Source organism: Rhinichthys klamathensis, unplaced genomic scaffold (assembly GCF_029890125.1).
Source record: "Rhinichthys klamathensis goyatoka isolate OS25496 unplaced genomic scaffold, OSU_Roscu_1.1 h1tg000050l_1, whole genome shotgun sequence".
NCBI classification, from domain to species: domain Eukaryota; kingdom Metazoa; phylum Chordata; class Actinopteri; order Cypriniformes; family Leuciscidae; genus Rhinichthys; species Rhinichthys klamathensis.
The window spans coordinates 5,422,670-5,446,212 of record NW_026606596.1 but is presented as its reverse complement, the minus strand read 5'-3'; the positions used below and the strand labels follow the sequence as shown (position 1 = coordinate 5,446,212).

General features: G+C 41.6%; 1 protein-coding gene across 1 annotated transcript in view; it reads right to left on the bottom strand.

The window, feature by feature from the left end:
- Window positions 1–23,543, bottom strand: part of pcdh1a (protocadherin 1a) — a 98,090-nt gene that overhangs the window by 872 nt on the left and 73,675 nt on the right. The window lies entirely within an intron of this gene.

Here is a 23,543-nt window from a genome sequence, read left to right as displayed (position 1 = left end):
TATGTACTGCACACTGGGGTTTCTTCAGTGGCCACTGTGGGTCAGATTCGTCTGGGTTGATGTGAATGGAAATGGTTTCTTCAAAGTGTTGATATGTCGATTGGCGGTTGCTACTCTATAAAAAAAAAAAAATTCATGATATGTCATCACAACTTTTTTCTTTTGTCAAATCAACTTATATAAATGATGTGGTTCAGATAAAATAATATTTTGAGTTTCTGTTAATTAAACCAATCTCCTTCTTTGTATTACCTAAATTTGTTAATTTCAATGAACTCATCAGTTTATGCCCATACAGAAATGGAAGGGTGAAAGTGCAATTAACTTTTCACTGCATTTACGACCCTTGGACTGCAAACCCCTGATATACATGTCTTGAATATTTATGTACTTATACACATACAGGCACGCCTGCATTTGGTATCCTATTTCAATGCTAAATGAGACCCACCAAGGCCCCTGAACGAAAATTCAGTGCTAAGGCTTATTGATTGGCAGGTCTGAAATTAGTGAGCCTCTGATTGCTATTCATTTTCCATTCCACTGTTCCCTAATTAATTAAATAGGGCCGAGACCCAGTGACCTCATTCCCAGTGACAGAGCCACACACAGAGCTACATTAACACACACACACACACACACCCTGTAATCCACCAACCACATGTGCTCTTTCTCAGGAGCTGTTCGCTCCGTGTACATGTTCCTCACCCCTGTGCTTTCACACCAGAAGTTCTCAACCTCACAGTCTTTATTTTATTCTTCTGTAATTGTTTCTCTTATATCAGGAGAGTTTTATATTATCACGACAGGTAGAGATAGATTTGGGTCGCTAAAGACCCGAATATGTAATAATGATTGGCGAAACATTCATGCATTTAAGAGATAAAGATAATATTTCAGATTTTTGTTTGTATTTTCAATTTATTTGGATAAAATCATTTGTTTTTATTCAATAAATACACGGCCATTAAAATATGATCATTTTAAAAATACAGGAAAAATATCTGTTTAGACTGTTTGAAGGAGATCCCATAATAATTTTAAATTGCTTTACACTAGTAACAATAAGTATGATACTTTATTATTTGATTAATATAAAATTTATACATTTAAAAAATATATAATATTTATAATTATCTCTAAGGGGGACACCTAACTTAAAATGATATTGATCATCTAAATCTAAATATGGAAAATGGAAAAGACAAATCACTATTTATTATAATGCCAATTATTGTTAGGGCTATAAGGCACAATAATGGACACATTTCCACTTTCAAAATTGATATATTTCCACGTTCATAGTGAAACACGGATCTGTATGAAACAGTGCTGTCGAGTCGTGTGGTTTAGAGGTAGCACTTTATTTTACAGTCCTGTTCCACATGTACATATGCACTTATTATTGTTATTACAACAACTGGGTAATAACTAGATCCTAACCCGGAACCTCCCCCTAAACCTAACATTAACCCATGTAGTTACCTTATATTAACCAGTACTTTCTTAGGTAAGTATACTGTAAGTACACACAAGTGTGCGTACTGTAAAATAAAGTGCAACCAGTTTAGATGCGAATAAAATCAAATGTGCCGTTTACTCCAGTCTGCCTTTAGCACAGTTGTATCCTAAAGTTAAGGTCAATTATTGAACTGCATTACAACACCTCTAAAAAGTGAAAACTACATAATTCAAATTGCATGTCTTATTTCTTTACAAATATTTATCGTTAATGGAAGCAGAATCATTGAGAAGCATCAGAATCGCTAAATTATGTATGGTTCCCATCCCTATTCACACATATTTTGGATCCTACAAAAAAAAAAAAAGGTTGCGGAAGGTTGAGAACATCTGATCTGCACACTCTGTCTGCCATGTTACCTTTCTCTCCACTTTGGATTCATTCTCGCCACAGCTCCAAACTACTTCATCTTCCAGAGACAGAGAAAATGAAGAGAAAAGTAGTGGAGACCCTTAAATGTGCAAGAGATCTACAGATGGCAGCCCTGAGGCAGACGCCGGGGCCCAGGGGACGTACCTCCACTGGCCTTGAACATCTATGCAGCTTTAATGCACTCATTAAAAAGAGCTCTGTAAGGCTCCACAGGCACAACATAACTGACAGTTCTCTCCGCACGAAAACACAGCACTGACCCCACCAAAGAGTGTGCCGCACAAACGTAGGCTTAAAAAAAAAACTCCCAATAAGCAGGAGCCGACATGGTCAATACATCAAAGAGGTCTGGAATAGTGTAAAAGAGGGCGTTTACTGGAGGAGGAAAGAGGCTTTATATCTCACCAAGCGGAATAGATCAACTCTCCCCTCTGGAACAAACATATTAGAGTCCTGCAGTCCTGTTTGTGTGTGTGTGTGTGTGTGAGGGCTAAAGTGTGTGGGAGAAAAAGTGTGTGGTGAACTTGGAGAATAATCAAGTGTGTGCGTTAGAGGCGCAACGTGTGTGTGTGTGCGCGTGCGAGGGATAGGATATGCGTAGGATCGTGTGCATGTGTGTTAAATGGCGCTACTGTCTGTGTTTGTGCTAGAGAGATGTGTGTGCTACAGAGATGTGTGTGCTACAGATGGTGTCTGAAAGGTGAGGCGTTGGGAGGGTAGAAATGTGTGCGTGTGATATTCTTGTAGGCAGGTGTGAAAACAGTTTTTCACTTATTTCTTCCAATTATTCTTTTTAAAATTGTAGAATAGCCAATCACTTGTTTATAAATGCAGATTTATTTTTCTAATCTTTCTGGAGTTGTGAAGTTCTCAAAAGTGGAAAAGAAAGCATTGATCCATGGTAGATGTGAGCATGTTAAAGACGACATGGAATCAAAACTTTCCTAAATGTATCTGTTCTTATTGTGCATGATTGATCAGTACACATTTTTAAAGACATTTCTCTGACGATTTCATCAAAACAGCATAATAGCTTTACCTTTCTTCAAGTTGGCAGGGAAAAATAACCAATAGTATCACACCTTAATATTTCATGATCCAATCCTGCCCTTCTTGCTTTCATTTGGAAAATGTTAAATTAAAGAAGTATCTTTTATAAAGTTATGACTCTTAAGTTCTGATTGGATGAGCCACATTTGAAGTCTTTTTAAAACGCTCATACACAACCTACAAATCAGGTAATTAATATGCTACATTAGGTATGTTTACATGCACTAATTTTCATCATTCGGAATAAATCCAATCTGATTTCAGATTCTGAAAGTTCTGTTTATGAACCCTAAATGTTGCAATCCGATTCACATATTTGTTTACATGTGGATTACATGTATTCCGACTTCAAACGGCATATTCAAAACTTTGCAGTAATGCCACCGGAGCTACCGTGACTATAATTGTTGTTTTTGCATTAATGACACATCTAAAAAGAAAGCTGACATATTTGTCAGAAGAGTTTTTTTTTTTTTTTAGCAAATATGCAGTCTCCTCCACTGACCAAGGCATGAGTGAATAAACATACAGGTTTGTAACCTTGTCTACACCAATTCACTGATATGTAGGCTATCTTAATTTAATATCTTAATAGCCTACTTACAGTACCATAATCCTACTCTAAATGCCCTAAGGTCATGCCAATAAAGCTTTGATTATATAACTTTATTTCTGGAGCACAGGAATTTTACGGGGTGTTCATTTTACGGAAACATATTAGGCTATATATTTCATTTTATTTAGGTTTAATGGACATAATATCAAATAATAATAAATAAAGACACAATCAGCGAATCGATTTAAAAGGCTGTGAGATGGATGGATAAAAATGTTTTCTTGTAGGCCTATTTTATTTTTTGTTCTTACATATTCTTTCTTATGATACAATCAGCAAGTATGTTTACATGTACTTTACAGGTTTTATTCAGCTGGACTAAAGCAATAATTAATCTTTTTAAAATGTCAATTAAATGCTTTAGTCAGACTGAAAATTTCAACTCACAGACCCGAGATTATGTGACTGTACCTTGACTTTGGCATTAATTGTCAGATGATGACTGTAGCTCGATTATAACTGCCCTTCAAAGTGTACTTACTGTGATACAAAGCTTCGAGTAGTTCAATTGTTACTACTTATATAGCTTACTGAAATGACATTCATAAATGTCATTCATAAATGTCATTTCATATCTTAAAGTGGTGTGTGTTTTGATGTTTACTGTGGTTGGCATTGCGTATGGGGTTTGGGCCACACTTTGGTATTCTTACTATGCAACAAAAGCTTAAAACCATCCAGGTTTACAGCCTTAATCACAGCACACAACCTGGAAGAGACCAAAGGAAAAGCAGAAACAAGGAAAGATGAAAGAGCACAAAAATGGTAAACTGCGCGCTACAGGCACTTCGCCGTGACCACCTTAGCATGCAAAACTTGCCCGTCCTTTCGTTTTAAGACACATGTAAGGGTGGGTTTGCAGTGTTCTTGCATCAGGGAACCAGTGGGATGACTGGTCCCGTGGATCTGTGGCAGGTTTCCTCTCTTTCTGATCTCCAGCCGAGGGGTAGTGGGGAGGGGAAACGGGCATGTTGCTCTCCCTGAGATTTCACAGAACACCTCCTGTTTGATCCTGCATGCACACTTTCTAACGTACCCACAGCCTTTTGCCCTCTCTCTGTCTCTCTGATCCTCTTTTTTCCAGTGCTTTTGCCCAATGACTCTCTCTACCTTGCTTTTCTCCTTTTATTCTCCCACCCCTTCCCTTTCTCTTTTACCTTCTCTCCAGTCTGCCACATTTTTCTCTCCTTTCGTTACCCTCCCTCCATCCTCTACCTGCTGCTTCTGAGTGCGCCGCTGTGCTCTAATCAGCTGGAAATTACAGCCCAGTTCACGGAAAAGCAGGGCAGATGAAAAGAATCTGTCTGACTCCCCGATTGTCCACGGTTTTAATCAAATGTGCAAAATTCTCAGGTAATTATAAGAATCTATTATCAGAAATCAGGTGCCCTGTGGTTAACCACGAAAGAAACAATGATGTCTGTATTTCTGTAATAATTTGTGGCAGCCGTCTTCTTGCCAAGGGAAAATGACACAGCTTGGTTTTGCCTGACATGCTGAGGTTATTATCAGACACAGAAGCTCCTCTAACAAGCTGGCACTGCTGAGTATATCATGTTCCTCTCTGGAGCAACCAGGAAAGACAAAAGAAAATGAGAGAAATCAGCCGAGAAAATAACACAAAATAAGACAGATCTTTCACATAATGGCAAAGGCATTCCAAGAAGGGTACGTATTTAAGAAGCAATGATGGCAAATTTTCAGGTGCTGAAACCTTATGGATGTCTATTATCCCAGTTTTGTTTCAGTGACAAGGACACTTCTGCTGCTCCATGACAGTATAGGTCATTTCTCAGTTATACAACTCTTCGTATGTAGAGCGAGAGGGGCTTTTGAGGGCACAGCAAGTAGCATTTCAACCAACTGATCATGTCTACCCACACTTCAATCTCTACCGCCTCAGTGTGGGGCTTTTGTTAAGCTAATCTCGGCCTCTAAATTTTTCACTCCAGAAAGTAAAAAAAAAAAGATTTCAAGGAAGATTTGATTCATTATTGAACACAGCGCTCCTCTATTCTTGTACTTGTAAGAAAAATGTGTTGATTGCAGCTCGGTCTCTGTTTTCCTCCTCTAGTGTTCGGTGTGCTGTGACAAGCCTTTCCGTTTGAGAATGAATAGAATGGATGAGAAGATTCTTCTAAAAGATCCTTTCAAGAGAAGAAAGAGAGAGAGGTTGGGAAGTGGTGCGGCCATTTTGATGAACTGATTAGCAACTCGCTTCTGCCAGGTCCTCCTGGTGGCAGCAATTTTTGGGCTAGGGATCATTTTCCTCTTGGCGCCGGAGCGGCGCTGCTTGGCTGTAGCATGTCCTGGGTTTTATTATGGTGATTGCTGGCACTTGTATGGTCATATCTGGCTTTGATGCAACCCACTTTGGCACTATCAGTTTGCTGTTGGATTATGGGGTAACAATTAAAGTCTGGCTTTCTGGTGTGTGACTGTATAATCACAAAGCATTAGAGCATGGAGCGAATGGGCATTGGTGTGTATGGGCCCATCAATAAGTGCGAGGGGAAGTGAGCATGTTTTTTTTCTGCTGATTTACGACATATGTTTGACTGCAAGGACCGTGTTGCCTACGGCTTGCTGGTGAAGATGGAGAGCGGCCGCAGTGGACTTGCTCCTCTCAGCACTGCTGAAAATAAGGAAGTACATGTCAGAGCCACACAGCTCCGCTCCCTCTAGTGCCATCCATCATGGCAGGCCAGTTCAGTAGTTAGAGAGCGCTTCGCTGGCTCTCTGTATATGTGTGTGTGTGTGTGTGTGAGATGGAGGTATGAGCCCCAGGGCCTTTTTTGCCTGTTTGAGCAGCCCAACTGGGGTGGAAGAGGATTTGGCCGTAAGCCAGCAGTCTCTCAAAAGTGCCCTTTGCTCTACCTGCTCTAAGAGAGCTTTTCTGGGCAAGGCATTGCGGTGCAGAGGTGCCGCATGGGTTTTGATGGCGCCTAACCCCTTCTTGATTATCTAATGCTTCTCAAACCTGTCCTGGGGACCCCATTGCACATTTTGGATGTCTCCCTCATCAGACACACCCAATTCAAGTCTTGCAGTCTGTACTAATGGGCCCTATTTTAACGATCTAAGCACATGGTCTAAAGGGCACGGCGCAAGTGCACTTAGGGCGTGTCCGAATCCACTTTTGCTATTTTAATGTTGGGAAAAATGGTCGGCGCGCCCGACGCATGGTCTAAAAGGGTTGTCCCATTCTCTTAACACTAGAACGGCCACGACGGTCATTTTGACCGTTTTGAATTTTATATCTGCAATAACTTTGTTGAAAAAATAAATAAAATCCTGCTGGTACCTGACTTTTCCTAAAAGTGTCACATGTCTGTCCGGTCTTGTGTTGCACATGGGTGTTTGTTATGTTGAGCCATGTGCTCTCGTCATTGTTTGACCCCTCCCTCTTGTTATCTGATTATTGGTTTATTTGCTCCACCTGTCTGTCTCGTTACCCTCCTTGTTTGCCTCCCTATTTAGTCTTCCTGTGTTTGCTGTCCTGTGCTCGTTCGTTGTATTTGTTACGTTGTGTTTGTGCCTTGCCTTGCCTTGCCTTGCCTTGCCTTGCCTGCTTTGTTGGATGTAGTTTTTGGTTTGTTTGTTTTTATGTTTTGTCTTTATTAAACACTTTCTCGCTCTGCACCTGAATCCACGGAATTATTTCCACACGCATCGTGACAGAACGAACGAGCCACATGTGGATTCAGCGGAGCGAACTTTGTCCGGCTGAGAGGGAGAATGGGATCTCTCTTCTCAAATATTTCTCCCTGTGTGCCCAGAGGAATGAGGAGAGGAGGGCAGCTGAGTCTTCCTCACCGGTCTCTCCTGGAATGGGATCTTCGTCATCGGATCAGTCCAGCGTTGGGAATCCGTCTATGGTTTTAACCAACTTCGAGTCTGCACAGATCCGTCAAAAGGGAGGGAGAAGGAGAAGGAGACATAATCCGTCTGCCCTGTCAGAGACTGTTCACGTCCCGTCTGCCCAGCGAGAGACTGTTCACGTCCCGTCTGACCAGCGAGAGACTGTTCACGTCCCGTCTGCCCAGTCAGAGACTGTTCACGTCCCGTCTGCCCAGCGAGAGACTGTTCACGTCCCGTCTGCCCAGCCAGAGACTGTTCACGTCCCGTCTGCCCAGCGAGAGACTGTTCACGTCACGTCTGCCCAGCCAGAGACTGTTCACGTCCCGTCTGCCCAGCGAGAGACTGTTCACGTCACGTCTGCCCAGCCAGAGACTGTTCACGTCACGTCTGCCCAGCCAGAGACTGTTCACGTCACGTCTGCCCAGCCAGAGACTGTTCACGTCACGTCTGCCCAGCGAGAGACTGTTCACGTCACGTCTGCCCAGCGAGAGACTGTTCACGTCACGTCTGCCCAGCCAGAGACTGTTCACGTCATGTCTGCCCTGTCAGAGACTGTTCACGTCAAGTCTGCCCAGCGAGAGACAGTACACGCTCTGTCTGCCCAGTCAGAGACTGAGCACGTCCAGTCTGCCCAGTCTGAGACAGATCCGGAAATGCCCATTTGTGTGGCCGCCAAGGCACTTACGGACTATTTAGAACGTCTGGCGCGGATCCTGGATATGTCTGTATCTGCTGTTTCCGAGTCAGAGCCAGTGTCTGCTGTTCCAGAGCCGGAGCCAGTGTCTGCTGTTCCAGAGCCGGAGCCAGTGTCTGCTGTTCCAGAGCCGGAGCCAGTGTCTGCTGTTTCAGAGCCGGAGCCAGTGTCTGCTGTTCCAGAGCCGGAGCCAGTGTCTGCTGTTCCAGAGCCGGAGCCAGTGTCTGCTGTTCCAGAGCCGGAGCCAGTGTCTGCTGTTCCAGAGCCGGAGCCAGTGTCTGCTGTTCCAGAGCCGGAGCCAGTGTCTGCTGTTCCAGAGCCGGAGGCAGAGCCAATGCCTGTTCCAGAGCCAGAAGCAGAGCCAGTGCCCGTTCCTGAGCCGGAGGCAGAGCCAGTGCCTGTTCCAGCGCCAGAGCCAGTGTTTGTTTCTGTTTTTGTGTTTGTTCTTGTAACAGTTTCAGTTCTTGTGGCTGTACCTGAGCCGGTGTCCGCTGTACCTGAGCCGGTGTCCGCTGTACCTGAGCCGGTGTCCGCTGTACCTGAGCCGGTGTCCGCTGTTCCTGAGCCGGTGTCCGCTGTACCTGAGCCGGTGTCCGCTGTACCTGAGCCGGTGTCCGCTGTACCTGAGCCGGTGTCCGCTGTACCTGAGCCGGTGTCCGCTGTACCTGAGCCGGTGTCCGCTGTACCTGAGCCGGTGTCCGCTGTACCTGAGCCGGTGTCCGCTGTACCTGAGCCGGTGTCCGCTGTACCTGAGCCGGTGTCCGCTGTACCTGAGCCGGTGTCCGCTGTACCTGAGCCGGTGTCCGCTGTTCCTGAGCCGGTGTCCGCTGTTCCTGAGCCGGTGTCCGCTGTTCCTGAGCCGGTGTCCGCTGTTCCTGAGCCGGTGTCCGCTGTTCCTGAGCCGGTGTCCGCTGTTCCTGAGCCGGTGTCCGCTGTTCCTGAGCCGGTGTCCGTTGTTCCTGAGCCGGTCTCCGCTGTTCCTGAGCCGGAGCCACCACCACGGCCGCCCGAGGGGTCTTCACCGCCCTGGCCGCCCGAGGGGTCCTCACCGCCCTGGCCGCCCGAGGGGTCCTCACCGCCCTGGCCGCCCGAGGGGTCTTCACCGCCCTGGCCGCCCGAGGGGTCTTCACCGCCCTGGCCGCCCGAGGGGTCTTCACCGCCCTGGCTGCCCGATGAACTTTGTTTTGCCCCGGCCGCCCGATGAACTCTGTTTTTCCCTGGTCTGTCCCTCCCGTTCCCCCCCTGGTCTGTCCCTCCCGTTCCCCCCTTGGTCTGTCCCTCCCGTCCCGCCCTGATGTTTCCTTACTGTCCCGCCTTGGCCTAATGGAGCGTCTGGTAGCCGCTCCGTAGGGAGGGGGTTATGTCACATGTCTGTCCGGTCTTGTGTTGCACATGGGTGTTTGTTATGTTGAGCCATGTGCTCTCGTCATTGTTTGACCCCTCCCTCTTGTTATCTGATTATTGGTTTATTTGCTCCACCTGTCTGTCTCGTTACCCTCCTTGTTTGCCTCCCTATTTAGTCTTCCTGTGTTTGCTGTCCTGTGCTCGTTCGTTGTATTTGTTACGTTGTGTTTGTGCCTTGCCTTGCCTTGCCTTGCCTGCTTTGTTGGATGTAGTTTTTGGTTTGTTTGTTTTTATGTTTTGTCTTTATTAAACACTTTCTCGCTCTGCACCTGAATCCACGGAATTATTTCCACACGCATCGTGACAAAAAGTGTCTGTATTTTCATTTAAAATGTTTTTAATATAAATTACACATAAGGCAAAAAAACAAATGAACATATTTACCTATTTCGGCCATAGACGGTCATATTGACCGCACTGAATTTCGCGGTATTCTTTTGTTACATTTCCCGCGGTTGACCTTTGTCTGTTAGAAAACAATCAGAAGATTCAATTGCAAAATGACAGATATGTTTATTGAGAGCTGGTCAGATGCTGGGAGAGTTAAGGTGTGCAAATGTCCGGTATGAAGCCCTTGGCAGCACAGGGACGCTGCGTGTAGAACCATGGAGCGCTGAACACGGATGGATGACACACGGAAAACGGATACAGGCAGGGAACAAACACGCAGGAAACATCCACAACGGTCTGACAAAGACAAGGCGACAACAGTGACACTAAAAAGGGTTAGCTGATCAGCTACAGCGGGCGTGCTGATCAGCGGCAATGATCAGCGAACACGCACACACACACACAACAAGACGAGAAAGGAAACAGCGAATTCATAAACCGTGACATTGTCTCTCTTACTGTCAAAAGAATATCTAAATAAGATACTTTTAGTTGTTATTATCTTGTTCTGAGTTATGTTGAATGGATATGGAATATAGCCTATCTGTTGTAAATATGTGATAATTACAGGCTAGCCCACTAATGATATTATTATTTATAAATGTATAATTAAACTTGTTTAAATGTACAGTTTGGTGTTGTTTTGTTTTTAAAAGATATCCTAATACAATAAATGCATTAATCTCTCAATTGGGTATTTATCATTAAAGATATAGAGTTTGCAATCTAACGGTCAAAATCATCATCATCATCACTTTATTTATAGAGCGCTTTCACATCAGCAGCAGCTGAACAAAGTGCTGTACATAAAGGCAGCAAAACATCAACCAAGACAAAAATAACAGTCACAATATCATAAAATAATAAACTGGGGTTGAAAATCTACCCAATAAAACTATATCAAAATAAAACAATTAAGAGCAAATACTAGCAGATAGGATCAAGTCTCAGTTTGGATTGAAGGCCAAAGTGTAGAAGTTATGGTTACTTCACATAGTGTGACCAGGTGTTTGCTGTTTAGATTGATGAACTGCTACTTAAAATGCACCTGTGACTTTGTTTGTTACACACACCCTGACGAAGGCAATAGCCGCAACGCGTAGGTGTATCTGTCACCATTTTTAAAGATAAAAGCCATGATTCAATAAAGGCTTTTTAATTTTTGTATACACAATTCGAGTGCCTTGGAGTATTACTTTGATTTTTGAGTTAACTTATCCCAAGCAACCAAAGAGCACCGAGTCATCACACCCTGTGCAGCACTTCAATGGCATTTTCTGCTGTGTAGAAGTGAGTTTTAAGAAGAGTTTTAAAAATCGGTATTGAGGAAGCCTGACGAATGGTCAAAGGTAAGGCATTCCATAATTTAGGGAGCACAAACAGAGAACGCCCTGTCTCCTCTGAGCTTCCGCTTGGATCCGGGGACGACCAGGAGCAACTGGTCAGCCGACCGGAGTGACCGGGAGGGAGTGTAGCGGTTGAGTAGCTGAGTTAAATAATACGGGGCAAGACCATTTAAAACTTTAAAAGTAAACAAGAGGATTTTAAAATGGACTCTAAAATGCACAGGCAGCCAGTGAAGTGAAGCCAGGACGGGAGTGATGTGTTCTCTCTTCCGGGTTCCAGTCAAAACCCGTGCAGCAGCATTCTGGACTAGCTGCAGACGTGCGATTAGGGATTGACTGAGTCCAAAATAAAGGGAATTACAGTAATCCAACCGTAAAGAAATAAAGGCATGGATTACGGTTTCTAACTGCAGCTTGGAAAGGAAAGGTTTCACCTTTACCAGCTTCCTTAGATGAAAAAAACTTAATTTGACTGTGGCATTGATTTGGCTATCCAGTTTAAAATCACTGTCCAGTCTAAAACCAAGATTTAAAACTGTCGGTTTAAGATACGAGGCTAGAGGACCCAGCTCAACAATATGAGTCACCAGGTCCAAACATTATCACCTCTGTTTTCTTTTCATTAAAATTTAAAAAGTTTAACCCTTTGATGCGCAAGCTATGGATACCCCCTCTAATGCACAACATGGGTCTAAAAAGACCCGTATTCATTTCCTATGTTATTTCATGCATGGCTCTGCATTTTCTTGTTTCACCTTTTGAAATCACTTTATTTGAGCATTTTATATTTCATGATCTTTAAATTTCATGATTTATGAATATTCAAAATATCTTGTTTTCAATTATCACAAATTCATATTTTAATATTTCCTAGGTTTTGTGTAAATACATCAAGTTTACACACATGGGTCTAAAATGACTCATCTATGCAAGCGTGATAAAACAAAAGAATAAAGAAAACTTTTTGTTAAAATAACCATTGTCACAGTTGTTTAGATCAACACATTTACTGTAACACTTGAAATATGTTTATTGGCCACTTTGTCACGCATAACACACATATAACCGATAACACTGAAATTGAACTGTAGTGTAGTGCAACTGTAGGGGGATCTCCCCGCCACCAATGATCTCCCCACCACCAATGTGCAGCATCCACCCGGATGATGCGGCAGCAGCCATAGTGCACCACACGATGGCTTATGTGACCGATAGCATTGATTTATGACCATTTGTAAAAATTAATATGGAGGTACTGCCCAGGTAAGGTTTCTGCCCTACAGCACCAATATATACTTGTATATATAACTTTCTATTGCAACTTTTATTTTGTTGACCTAGCTAACATTAGATAAAATAAAATATGTCGACCGCAAGCTAGCTAATAGTATTGGACATGTTTCTCTTTTGCACTAGTAATGGATTTCAAGGTCAAGGTAACCTTAGCCTAAACGTTCAAATTTTAGGCTATATCTAGATGTCTTTCACAAAATATCAAATATTTTCTGTGACAAAAAATGTATTAAATAAAACTTACATGCATGAAATACACAAAAGCAGCCGTGTTGAATTGTGAAATGTGTGGCAGGTCAATAGTTTTCTGCAGTAAATATATTTATACTATTTATAAATATCAAAGGTTCCTATATGGGTCATTTTTGACCCATGTGTGTAAAATTGATGTAGAAATACAAAAACTGTGTTTGTTTATAAAGTAAGAAAGGAAAAATAAAAATAATGATTTGTGGAAATCAAAAACAAGATATTTAATGAATACCTGGATTAATAAATGATAAAATACATTTCTTTCAAATATTCAGCAAAGAAACATGAATACGGGTCTTTTTAGACCCATGTTGCGCATTAGAAGGGTAGTGAAACATAAACGATTTTTATTCGAAAAGTAAGAAAGGAAAAATTCAAATAAGGATTTGTAATGATCTAAAACGAGTTAATTGAGGAATACCTGGAATACTGAATGATGAAATTAATTTCTTGCAAAGATATAGAAAATTAAAACTCAGTCGGGTCTATTTAGACCCATGTTGTGCATCAAAGGGTTAAGGCCATCCATGCTTTAATATCCTCCAGACATGCTAAAAGAGGTGTAATAGAACAGGTGTCATGTCGCTTTAAGGGTACATAAATCTGGCAGTCGTCTGCATAACAATGGAAAGAAATACCATGTTTTCTAAGAATAGACCCAAAAGGAAGCAGATACAATGAAAAAAGCAAGGGACCTAAAATTGAACCCTGGGGGACGCCACATGACAGCGGAGCAGCACGGGATTCAAACTCAGCCATTTGAACATGAAATGTTCTGTCAGACAGGTAGGATCTAAACCACTCCAGGACAGTGCCACAGAGGCCTACTTGGTGCTGTAACCTTGAGATTAGAATGCTATGGTCTACAGTATCAAAGGCAGCGGTAAGGTCCAACAGGACCAGGATTACGTTATTGCTGGAGTCGCACGCCAAGAGGATGTCATTGCAGACCTTCAACAGTGCTGACTCCGTGCTGTGTAGGGTTTTAAATCCAGATTAAAAAATTTCTAATAAACCCTGCTCATCAAGAAAAGACTTTAGTTGTAAATACACAATTTTCTCCAAGATTTTAGATACAAATGGGAGCTTGGATATTGGCCTAAAATTATTCAGCACAGTAGGATCTAAACCAGGTTTCTTTATCAGGGGTGTCACTACAGCATGCTTAAAGTCTGCAGGAACCACACCGGATGACAGGCTACCGTTTACAATAGCAAGTACCCAGTACCAAATAGTGAGAAAAACTTCTCTAAACAGCCGTGGTGGGAGAGCATCACAGGGAGAGTCAGAAGGCTTAATATGAGTAACCACATCCTTCAAATGTGATAGCGTCACAGGCTCAAATTGATTAAAAGCAACAGGGCAAGCAACACAAACAGAGGGATCAAAACCAGGATGAGAGGTAAGAGTCCTCGCAGAGGCGACCTTATCAATAAAAAATTGCATAAAATTGTTACAGAGTTCAGTGGAGGATTCCAAACCAGCAGTTTGTGGAGCGTTAAAAAGAGAGTCAATAGTACTAAAAAGCATTCGTGGATTCTGGGCGTGAGATGAAATAATATTAGAGAAATACTCTTTTTTAGCCTCTTTAACAGCATTCTTGTAGTTTCGCCAGCAATCTTTAAAAATCTGAAAGGACACTTGCAATTTATCTGTTTTCCACTTACGCTCAGCTCTGCGACATTCCTGTCTGACAGCTCGAGTCCCGGCATTAAGCCACAGTTCAGGTTTAGTTCTGGTTTGCCTAACCTTAAATGGCGCCACCGAGTCCAGGACAGCTTCACAGGAAGAATGGAACCAGGTACTGAGCTCCTGGACATCAGACATGTTAGGAGGACAGAGCTGGTCGAAAGCCATGGAGAATTGCGAGGCAGTGGAGGGGTTAATAATCCGATAGCTTCGTGCAGGCACGGGAGTTTTGATCACAGCACGGGAAAATACAGTCTCAAATGTCACAGGCATATGATCAGAAAATACATCGTCGTGTGTCTCTAGGTTTAACACAGGCAAACCGTAAGAGAGAACTAGATCTAAAGTGTGTCCTTTTTCATGTGTTATTGTACGTAGGGACTGTGTCAGATTAAAAGCATCAATCAATGATAAAAACTCAGTTACCAACGGTTTACCAGGGCAACATACATGTATGTTAAAATCACCAACAATAAGAACATGTTCATGATTAGTCAAGATATCGGCCATGAATTCAGAGAAATCAGCAATAAAATCCTTATTGTATTCCAAAATGACCGCTTGTGGCAGTTCTAGTAGTTATGGAATTCTGGCACTTCTAGTGTTAATGAGTAATGGGTGTGTTTTGGGCGTAACGTGTAATAAACCAGTCAGAGTCTCATCTCCCATTCCCTTTAAAAGCCAGTTGTGCTCGCGCAATGGCAGATTCGCTATTTACATGGCGGAATTTGCAAGCGGAAAGACTGAACGCGTCTCCAGAGAGAAAACGGATCTGCTCGTGCGCAAGGTTAAAGTGCGCAAGCAGACCATGTACGGGACAAGCCGGATTCCACCATATCTTTATGTACACAACAATAATCTTTTGCATTGTAATCCTTTTAATTTTTAATATTTGTCATGTTTGTGTGCTGCTGCGCATCCCTGTGTGTGTAATAAGTAGAGTGTATGCGCGTTGTGCACCCGCCTATAGGCGCACATTACTAATGCGCCCTTTAAATAACAAAATAAATATAGAAAATTCTGAAAATTTCAGTTGCCTCAAAGTAGTGATGCGACAACAATGCACCTGAACACATCTCGTCTTCAGACCAGCACGCCCATGGGTGCACAAATGGGCGCAAATGCATTTGCTATTTAAACAACGTGGCGCAGGACGTGAAAATGATAACTGCGTTGGGCTGAAATAGCAAAAAACACTTGCGTCGTGTCTGGCGCCACATTTCACCGGGTGTAGGATAGGGCCCAATGAGCTGAATCAGATGTGTTAGATGAGGGAGACATGTAAAATGTGCAGTGGTGGGGATTCACCAGGACAAGTTTGCGAAGCACAAATCTAATGGACCCTTTTCACATTTCACTGGGTTCACAAAAGAAAAAATGTCATAGTTGGGTAAACTTCTATGGTGGTGAACGGAAGCTACTTAAAATATAATTCTTGAGTTCCCACTTGCTCAAATAGCAAAAGAAAAAATATATGATAGCGTTTCTCTGACTTTACAAAACAGGCAAAAAATATTGAGAGATTGATTGCGTTGGTCAGAAGAGAAAAAGACATCAAATTTGCCATCACTCCCTCAGCCATTGTAGAAAAATTCATGCAGCAGTGTTAACCATTTTTCTGTAATTTAAAGGGATAATTCACCCAAAAATGACTGTAATTACATCACTCACCCTAATGTCATTCCAAACCCATAAGACTTTAGTTAATCTTATAAACACAAATCAAGATATATTAAATGAAACATTTCTGTCCCTCCTTCAGGTAACCAAAACTTCCAAAGATCCAAAAAGGTCATAATCAAAATCTTGTGAATAGATACAATCACTTTTTTTTTCCATTTTTATGTGTTTTGGTTTCTTGGACTTTCAATGTAGGGACAAAAACTTCTCAGGCTTCTTGAAAAATATCTTAATTTGTATCTGGAAGATTAACATAAGTGTAAATGATGACAAATTTTCATTTTTGAGTGAACTATGCCTTTAAAGCCAAGGTAACATAGCACAAGTGTAGTGTTATAAATGAAGATTATTTTATTTAAAAATGGCTAGATTTACAATGTTAATAACTGTGGAGATTGCATAATCACAGCCTGTGAAAAGGGTCCATTGGCTTTGCTCATGAACCCCCTCACAGGGACTGCGGAGCTCAGATATGTTGTTCTTTCCTCTTTGTTTTGAGCTAATCCTCTGTCCGGCTTCACCTCATCACATCCCATCAGCCAGTGTTCTGCAAGGTCAGTTCGCTATAACTGCGCATATACGAACACTGTTGAGTATTTTTATGAGCTTTTTTAAAATTATCGCCCGCGTCTCTATAATGTCTAACAGTTCCCCTCACTCTTCTATAATGTCAACTTTCCCAACTTTGCGTGTTATTTATTGGGTTATGTTGTGCTATGTGTATTGTAATGTTCTCCATCTGTCAGATCATCAAAGGTGTTTATTGTGTGAGCAATCCACATGGCAGCATAATGGGTTTCGCTTCTGATTAGCATACAGGCACACACACACTCACAAGAATACATCCTAATGTTCCCAGAGAGCACCCTCAAATCGACCGCCCACAAAAAGAATATTGAATCTATTGAAACTCGCTACAAAAAAACTGATTGAAGCACCAACATTTCAGCTTTACTGCTGTTTATGAATTAACTAATATCTCACACCTATTAAATAAATCATAACGGAATGATATATTATTGAACTTTCACGCTGGATTAAACAACTTCTGGCTGGGCCACATGAGCAGATCAAGATGGAATTTGGATCAGAGATGAATTATATGTAGCATGAAGATGAGGAATCTTGCCGCAGTGGAGGCGTGCTTTGTAACACCATAGTTCGATATACAACATCCAGCCAGGCCTGTCAGTCCACATGATGTAACTTAAGGGAAAAATTGGGCGTTATTTGCTGGAAAATGAGCGAGGAGCAGGCGAGAGGTTTGAAGGGGCTTATTTGCGCTTTATTGTAATGTGACATGATGAGGGTATAATCAGTTTCATTGAGGCGCAAAACGAAGTCTGATGTTGACGTTCCGCGAAGGCGATAATCATCTAATTTTTATCTATGATCAGCTCACATTGCCGAGACCCCATCAAGCCCTGAACCCGCCGCTGTACTTTGAATGATCCACTTTGTCCTAATGACAGATGTTATCTGCACCACTTGGGCCAGATCGCCCCGTAGTCATTATAGACAATCCTGGGTAAACGTCGGAGCGATGTGTGAAGGGAGGGCTGAGTCAAAAACGGACGCTTGGAGAGGAGGGAGAGAGTAGATGCACCTGAATATACAGTATCGCTCAGATCATATTGGACCACAGATGCTCACTGTTTATTTTAGAAAATAAACAGCTAAATAAAATTTAAATAAATTACTTTGTGTAAGTCATTCATATCTAAATCTTGGAGTATTCCTTTTATTCCGTTACGAGCTGACACGAAGTAAGCAGAAAGCACTGCATTGAGCTGGAAGATGCCCTTTGGTTTGGTTTTTAATGCATTGAGCTTTCAGGATAAACAGGAAAACTGATTAAATAAAGCAAACATTTCTTTATTTTTAAAAAAAGAAAAACATGTTGAAAAGTAAGTCTTCAAACAATGCCACCTACATGTAAAATAAACTAATAAAAAAAAAAAACCTAAAAGAAAACAGCAGTGAATACAAGCATTTCTACCAAGCAATGGTAAGAAAATGTGCATTCGTGATTCTATGGGTGTGAATTGCTTGTATTCACGAGTTTCTGTTTAGCTATTTTATTCAATTTGAACCATGGCTTTCTTTTGAATGTAAAAAACTTCCCTGATATATGGAGTATGCAGTCATTAAAAGAAAATCATATTGGCACCTCATGCCAAAAGTTTACCAACTGCTGGTCTAGAACCAACACAGAGCATGAACCATCTACGAACATGTTAATTTGCATTTATGCAGAGATGAGTTCCAAGTTAAGCTGAATTAATATACTGTAATGGCATTCCACAATGCTCATCATTTAGACTTTTCTGTTAAAAGATAATATAGAATGATTATTATTAATAATAATTAACAAAACTACAGATACAGCCAGTTACATGACATTGGTGTGATAGAATAACTAACCAATTTTCTGTGTAAAGTTAAAATCTTGTCTAATGTCATGACCACGCAAGGCTGGTAAACCCTGTTGCTTTCCCATGATAAAGGCCCGTTCACACCAAGGATAACTATAACAATATAACTTACTATTACATTTGAATCACTGCTCTAATTTGAGAATAATGAAGTCCACACCACCGCTATAACGATAATGACACAGAGGAACAATATCAGTAGAATCATTTGCAGAACGATTTTTTTTCAGCTGATGAATGATAAAAACATTCAATCAGAATCCATTACATTTTAAAGAGTTTGAGCATTTAAAGTGGCAGATGTGCGTTCTCATTATAGTAATCTTTATAGTTACGACCTTTAGTGTAGGATACTATAAAAGGACTAGTTATATAATAATAGTTATTTTTTTACATAAAAATAACTAGATCTGCCTAGAACAGCAGTCTCAATTGTTAAAATTGTTAAAATGTGTTTTAAACATGGTCTGCACATTTTTGCTTTTAATCACCACACAGCCTCATTCACTTTTCCTTAAAAAAAAAAGTGATGAGTTGAAATATTTTTTTTAACCAGAACACTCCTTTAACCCTTAAATCAAAGAATGTTATGAAAATCCGCGACCCGGATTTGAATCTAACACGGATGGATACGTATTCGCGATCTCAAACATATTGTCAAAACTATCTTTTTCAAAATCAATATTTTGATCGCTGACTGCTTCTTCACCAGATCCACCATCAAGTGACAGTGACACTAATATTTGATTGTGTTCAGTTCTTGCTCTGCAGTAAATCGCTGAACCATTTCAAGTTTTGCTGATGATGCTTCCTATTCTTTTTTTTTCTGCCTGCGGTAACTATAAGTGAAACGTCACTTCATCCTTGTGTATCAGACATTGCCACCTTGTGGAAAAAAAGGTGAGTTGCACGTATTCAGTCATCAAAGATTCAATTATTGTTGTGCAGAAAAAAACATACTTACACTTTTACACACCTCAGGTCGTTAGCGACCCTATACAATTTTTACCACAAAAAAAGAAAAAAAAGAATGAGAAACCTGGCGTTCTTTTATAATTTTATATATTTTTTCTTGTTATATTGTTTATAATTAATTAATTGAGTAATACTAAGAAGGTTGATGTCTAAATTAAAAAAAAAAAATGAAAGAGGAGGAGGGTAGTGAATGAAGTCCCGGGTCACCAAAGACCCGAGGTATGCGTTTAAGTGTTCAACCGTGCGTGACCCACTCTCTCGATCGTTCTGCAGTCTGTTTGCATTCATCCAAATATCTGCAACACAGATACATCTGATCTCTGGTTGGATATTTTTTTCCTGCCACAGCACTGTAACTGTAAACGGCGCAGTAGAGAACAATAAAGAGGGTAGAAAATGAATGATAGCACAATGAGCACAATAGCTGTGCTGGAACCTACTGGCATTAAGGCCAGCGAGCCACTGACAGCTCACCTCTGGAGGGTAAACAGAACCAGGACACATTGTTTCACCCCTCCCCCCTCCACCTGAAACAACCACCAGAAAAAAAAGAAATACTGTCCGAAAAATCCAGAGCATCACATGCGCCTCTCTCCTGTGGGGAAGGTTGAGCAGAGAGCAGAGAGCAGAGAGGCTGGCTCGGGCCTCTGCAATCAATTCTACTAACAGGCAGGGACTCTGACAAGGCCCAACGCCATCTGTCTGAACAGAGCCGTGCCCCGCGTCGTCACGCCACGCTGGCATCCGGGCAACAGCCCAAGCTGGCACCCACAAGACAAACAAGCCCCCTCAGACTAACACTCTGTTCTTCAGTCTGTCCCTCTCACTTCCTCTCTTTCAACACACACATTGTCACATACAGAACAAACAAAGACATGTCATCTTTGGTACACCCAACAAACTAGCGAACGATCACACACAAACACAAATCACTCACAAAACAAGACCGACCGCCACAACGGCGCGAGATCTGAATGCGTCGTGCGATTGAACGTGCGAAAATGAGCTCGGGACACAATGAAAAATTATTTCATTAAAACCCAGCGCTTGAAACTAAGAGAGAAGCTGTCAGCGGAGTTCAAAAGACGTGCTACATTATTAGGACTTCATAAGGCACTGGAACATCACAGGAACAAAGAAGAAAGAAAGAAAAAAAAATCACACAGCATTGCTAAAGTTCCTCATCATTATGCAAATGCCATTTTATTCCATTTTATCTCTGTCTCTTTTTCCACTCTGGCCATATGTGCTGTGGCTCATGTTGGGGCTTCAAACGGAGGCTCAGCCAGGCCACATGCAAATACCCCCATCTGGGGATCAAACAGCCCAACCTGATCGTTCGACACGCTGTGGGCTCTGAGATCTGGTCAAACGTCACCGTTGACCTGTGTAAAACTCCCAGCGAGCTCTCGGGGAGGAAACCTGTGCACTTTACTCTCCCTTTGGGACCCTACACTTGGCGAGTGAGTGCTTGTCTTAAAGAGTACAAAAGCAATCTAACACGAGTAGGACCCAATATCAGTGCCTTAGAGACCAACCGTTCTGACAATCGTGTCTAATGAGCCTTTAAAAGCGTTTCTGAGAGTCAAATTATTCTAGACGCACGCAAGACTGGATTGTCGTTAGAAAACTGCGATATTGGATACAAAAAAAACCCCAAAACATGCTTGATAGTTCCTTCATAAATCAAAATTAGCAGCCCTAATCAGAGTCAAACAACCACTTATCAGGAAGGAATGATTCATCAGCGTCAATCCCTCCTCTTTTTCCTTCTCTCTCGAGTGGAGGAAGTGAATTGGAAGCCGCAATAAAGAGAAAATCAGCATTTGCGAGCATGTCATTGTTCGCTGGCTGTCACTCAGATTGCCTACATAAATGAGTTCTGTACACCTGGCTCGTCCAATCAAACGAGTCCAATTACGAGAGAAGATTAAAACTCCGAACCTGTTATGGAAGACGTCCTCACCACTAGCGCTGTCAGTCTTGAAAAATCTAAATCAAACCTTTCAGGACCGGGTGCGCCTGTACGCATTAGTCCAGAAATCATTATTTTGGGTGGCCTCCATGTTGCCGTACTAATAATACAGAATAGCATCTAGAGTAAAGCACAAGCTGTTATAGTACACTGAAATTGTGTTGTCGCCACTGTAGCTTCTATACAGGCGAGATCATTTGTAATGAATTTACTGTAACTCAAGCAGATGGGGCCACATACGAACACACTAACAGCTGAAAACAACCACTGATGAGATCTTCAAGGAAAAAAGTGTCCCGTCGGATACTGTAGACTTTTGATTTCATGTTCATTTTTCATCATAATGCTAATATGATACTAATAAGCATTAGCCAGCACTTTAACTAATGATGCTCATCAATTCTAATAATGTCCACGATGATGACAGATTTATTGAAAGATTGCATTCAATACAACTAAAAAGGCTGACAATCATTCAGTCCAAGGGAAGCGATGACTTTTTCCTGTTTATTAACTATGGGGTCTTAAATGATTTGTAATTAACATTAATCTAATTATTATACAGCACTGTATCATTTATCTGCCTACATATGGTGATACAGCAATGCAAATTACTCATTGCTACATAAATATGTATGGCTGCTTGGGCAAATGTTCATTTAACAAAATCAATGCTTTTCTACAGAGTTGGTTTATGGGAAGTCTTTAGCCAGGCTCTGTAGCAGGGCACAGCAATATATATATATATATATATTTTGCATCCAATTCACTATATGAATTATGCAAATCATTTTAATGGCGGAATTGAATAGTCATACTGCATTTCCCTTTTTTGTGGGTTGTGAGTTAGGTTGTGGAGGATTCAGTGGACTACTGCGATCTGGCATAATTTACTGGGACCATTACACTGAAAATAAATATTTTTGTTTATTGGAGTATGTTATAAATATATATATGTAAAAAACTACTTTCATGTTTAATTTAATGTATTACTTGCAGTTTCTTTGCAATTATTTGTGAAATTTACTTGCAACTTCTGAGTGCAAATTCTTTCAAACTAAATCCTGCACCAAAGATTTCTCAGTGTACTTCACCTCAAGTGACTCTTTAATATGTTAAAAACTGTTGCTGTGATCAATTGCAAATGTATGCAAACATCTCTTTTAAATAACATTGCCCTTACCATCTGCCTTCTGTAACTCCTCTGGTTCTACTTGCACCGTCCACAACGAGCGGGATTCGAACCGGTGTTTCCGGGATGGGAGGCAGGCACGCTAAAAAGAACGCTAAAGACAGCACTCTCTAGCGTCAGTTGCTAGTGTGCCTCTTGAGACCAAGGGAGTGAGGTTTACTCACACAGCTCTTACTAGCTGGCCTCCGTTACACTCACCCTCCTAAACCTCACTCCCATCCGGGTCACGGCACCAACTTAACCCCTCCGGTTCTACTTGCACCGTCCGATTCGAGCAGGATTTGAAGCGGTGTTTCCGGTTTGGGAGACAGGAGCGCTAACAAGGACGCTAAAAACTGCAGGCTCTAGCGTCAGTCGCTAGTGTGCCTCTTGAGGCCAGGGAAGTGAGGTTTACTCACACAACACTTACTAGCTGGCCTCCGTTACACTCACCCCCCTAAATAATCACTAACATCCTGGTCACAGCACTAATGTAGGTGTTTCCGCCATGGAAGACATGCGCGTTAAAAAGAACGCTAAAGACATCAGTCTTCCAGTAATAGCGTGACGTTAATTGGGCCAGGTAAGTAGTTTTGTAAATAATGCATAATGTATGGTAAGATTTTTTTTTTACAGTGTCCTTGTTACACTTTACATGTACTTACTATAATAGATACAACAGTATATTATGCATAATTATATGCCACTAACTAATCCTAAACCAAATCCTAAAAACCTAACTCTAAGTACACATTGTTAATTAATATTATATTCAGAACTTGAATGTATAATTACACTGTAACAAGGACACCTTAAAC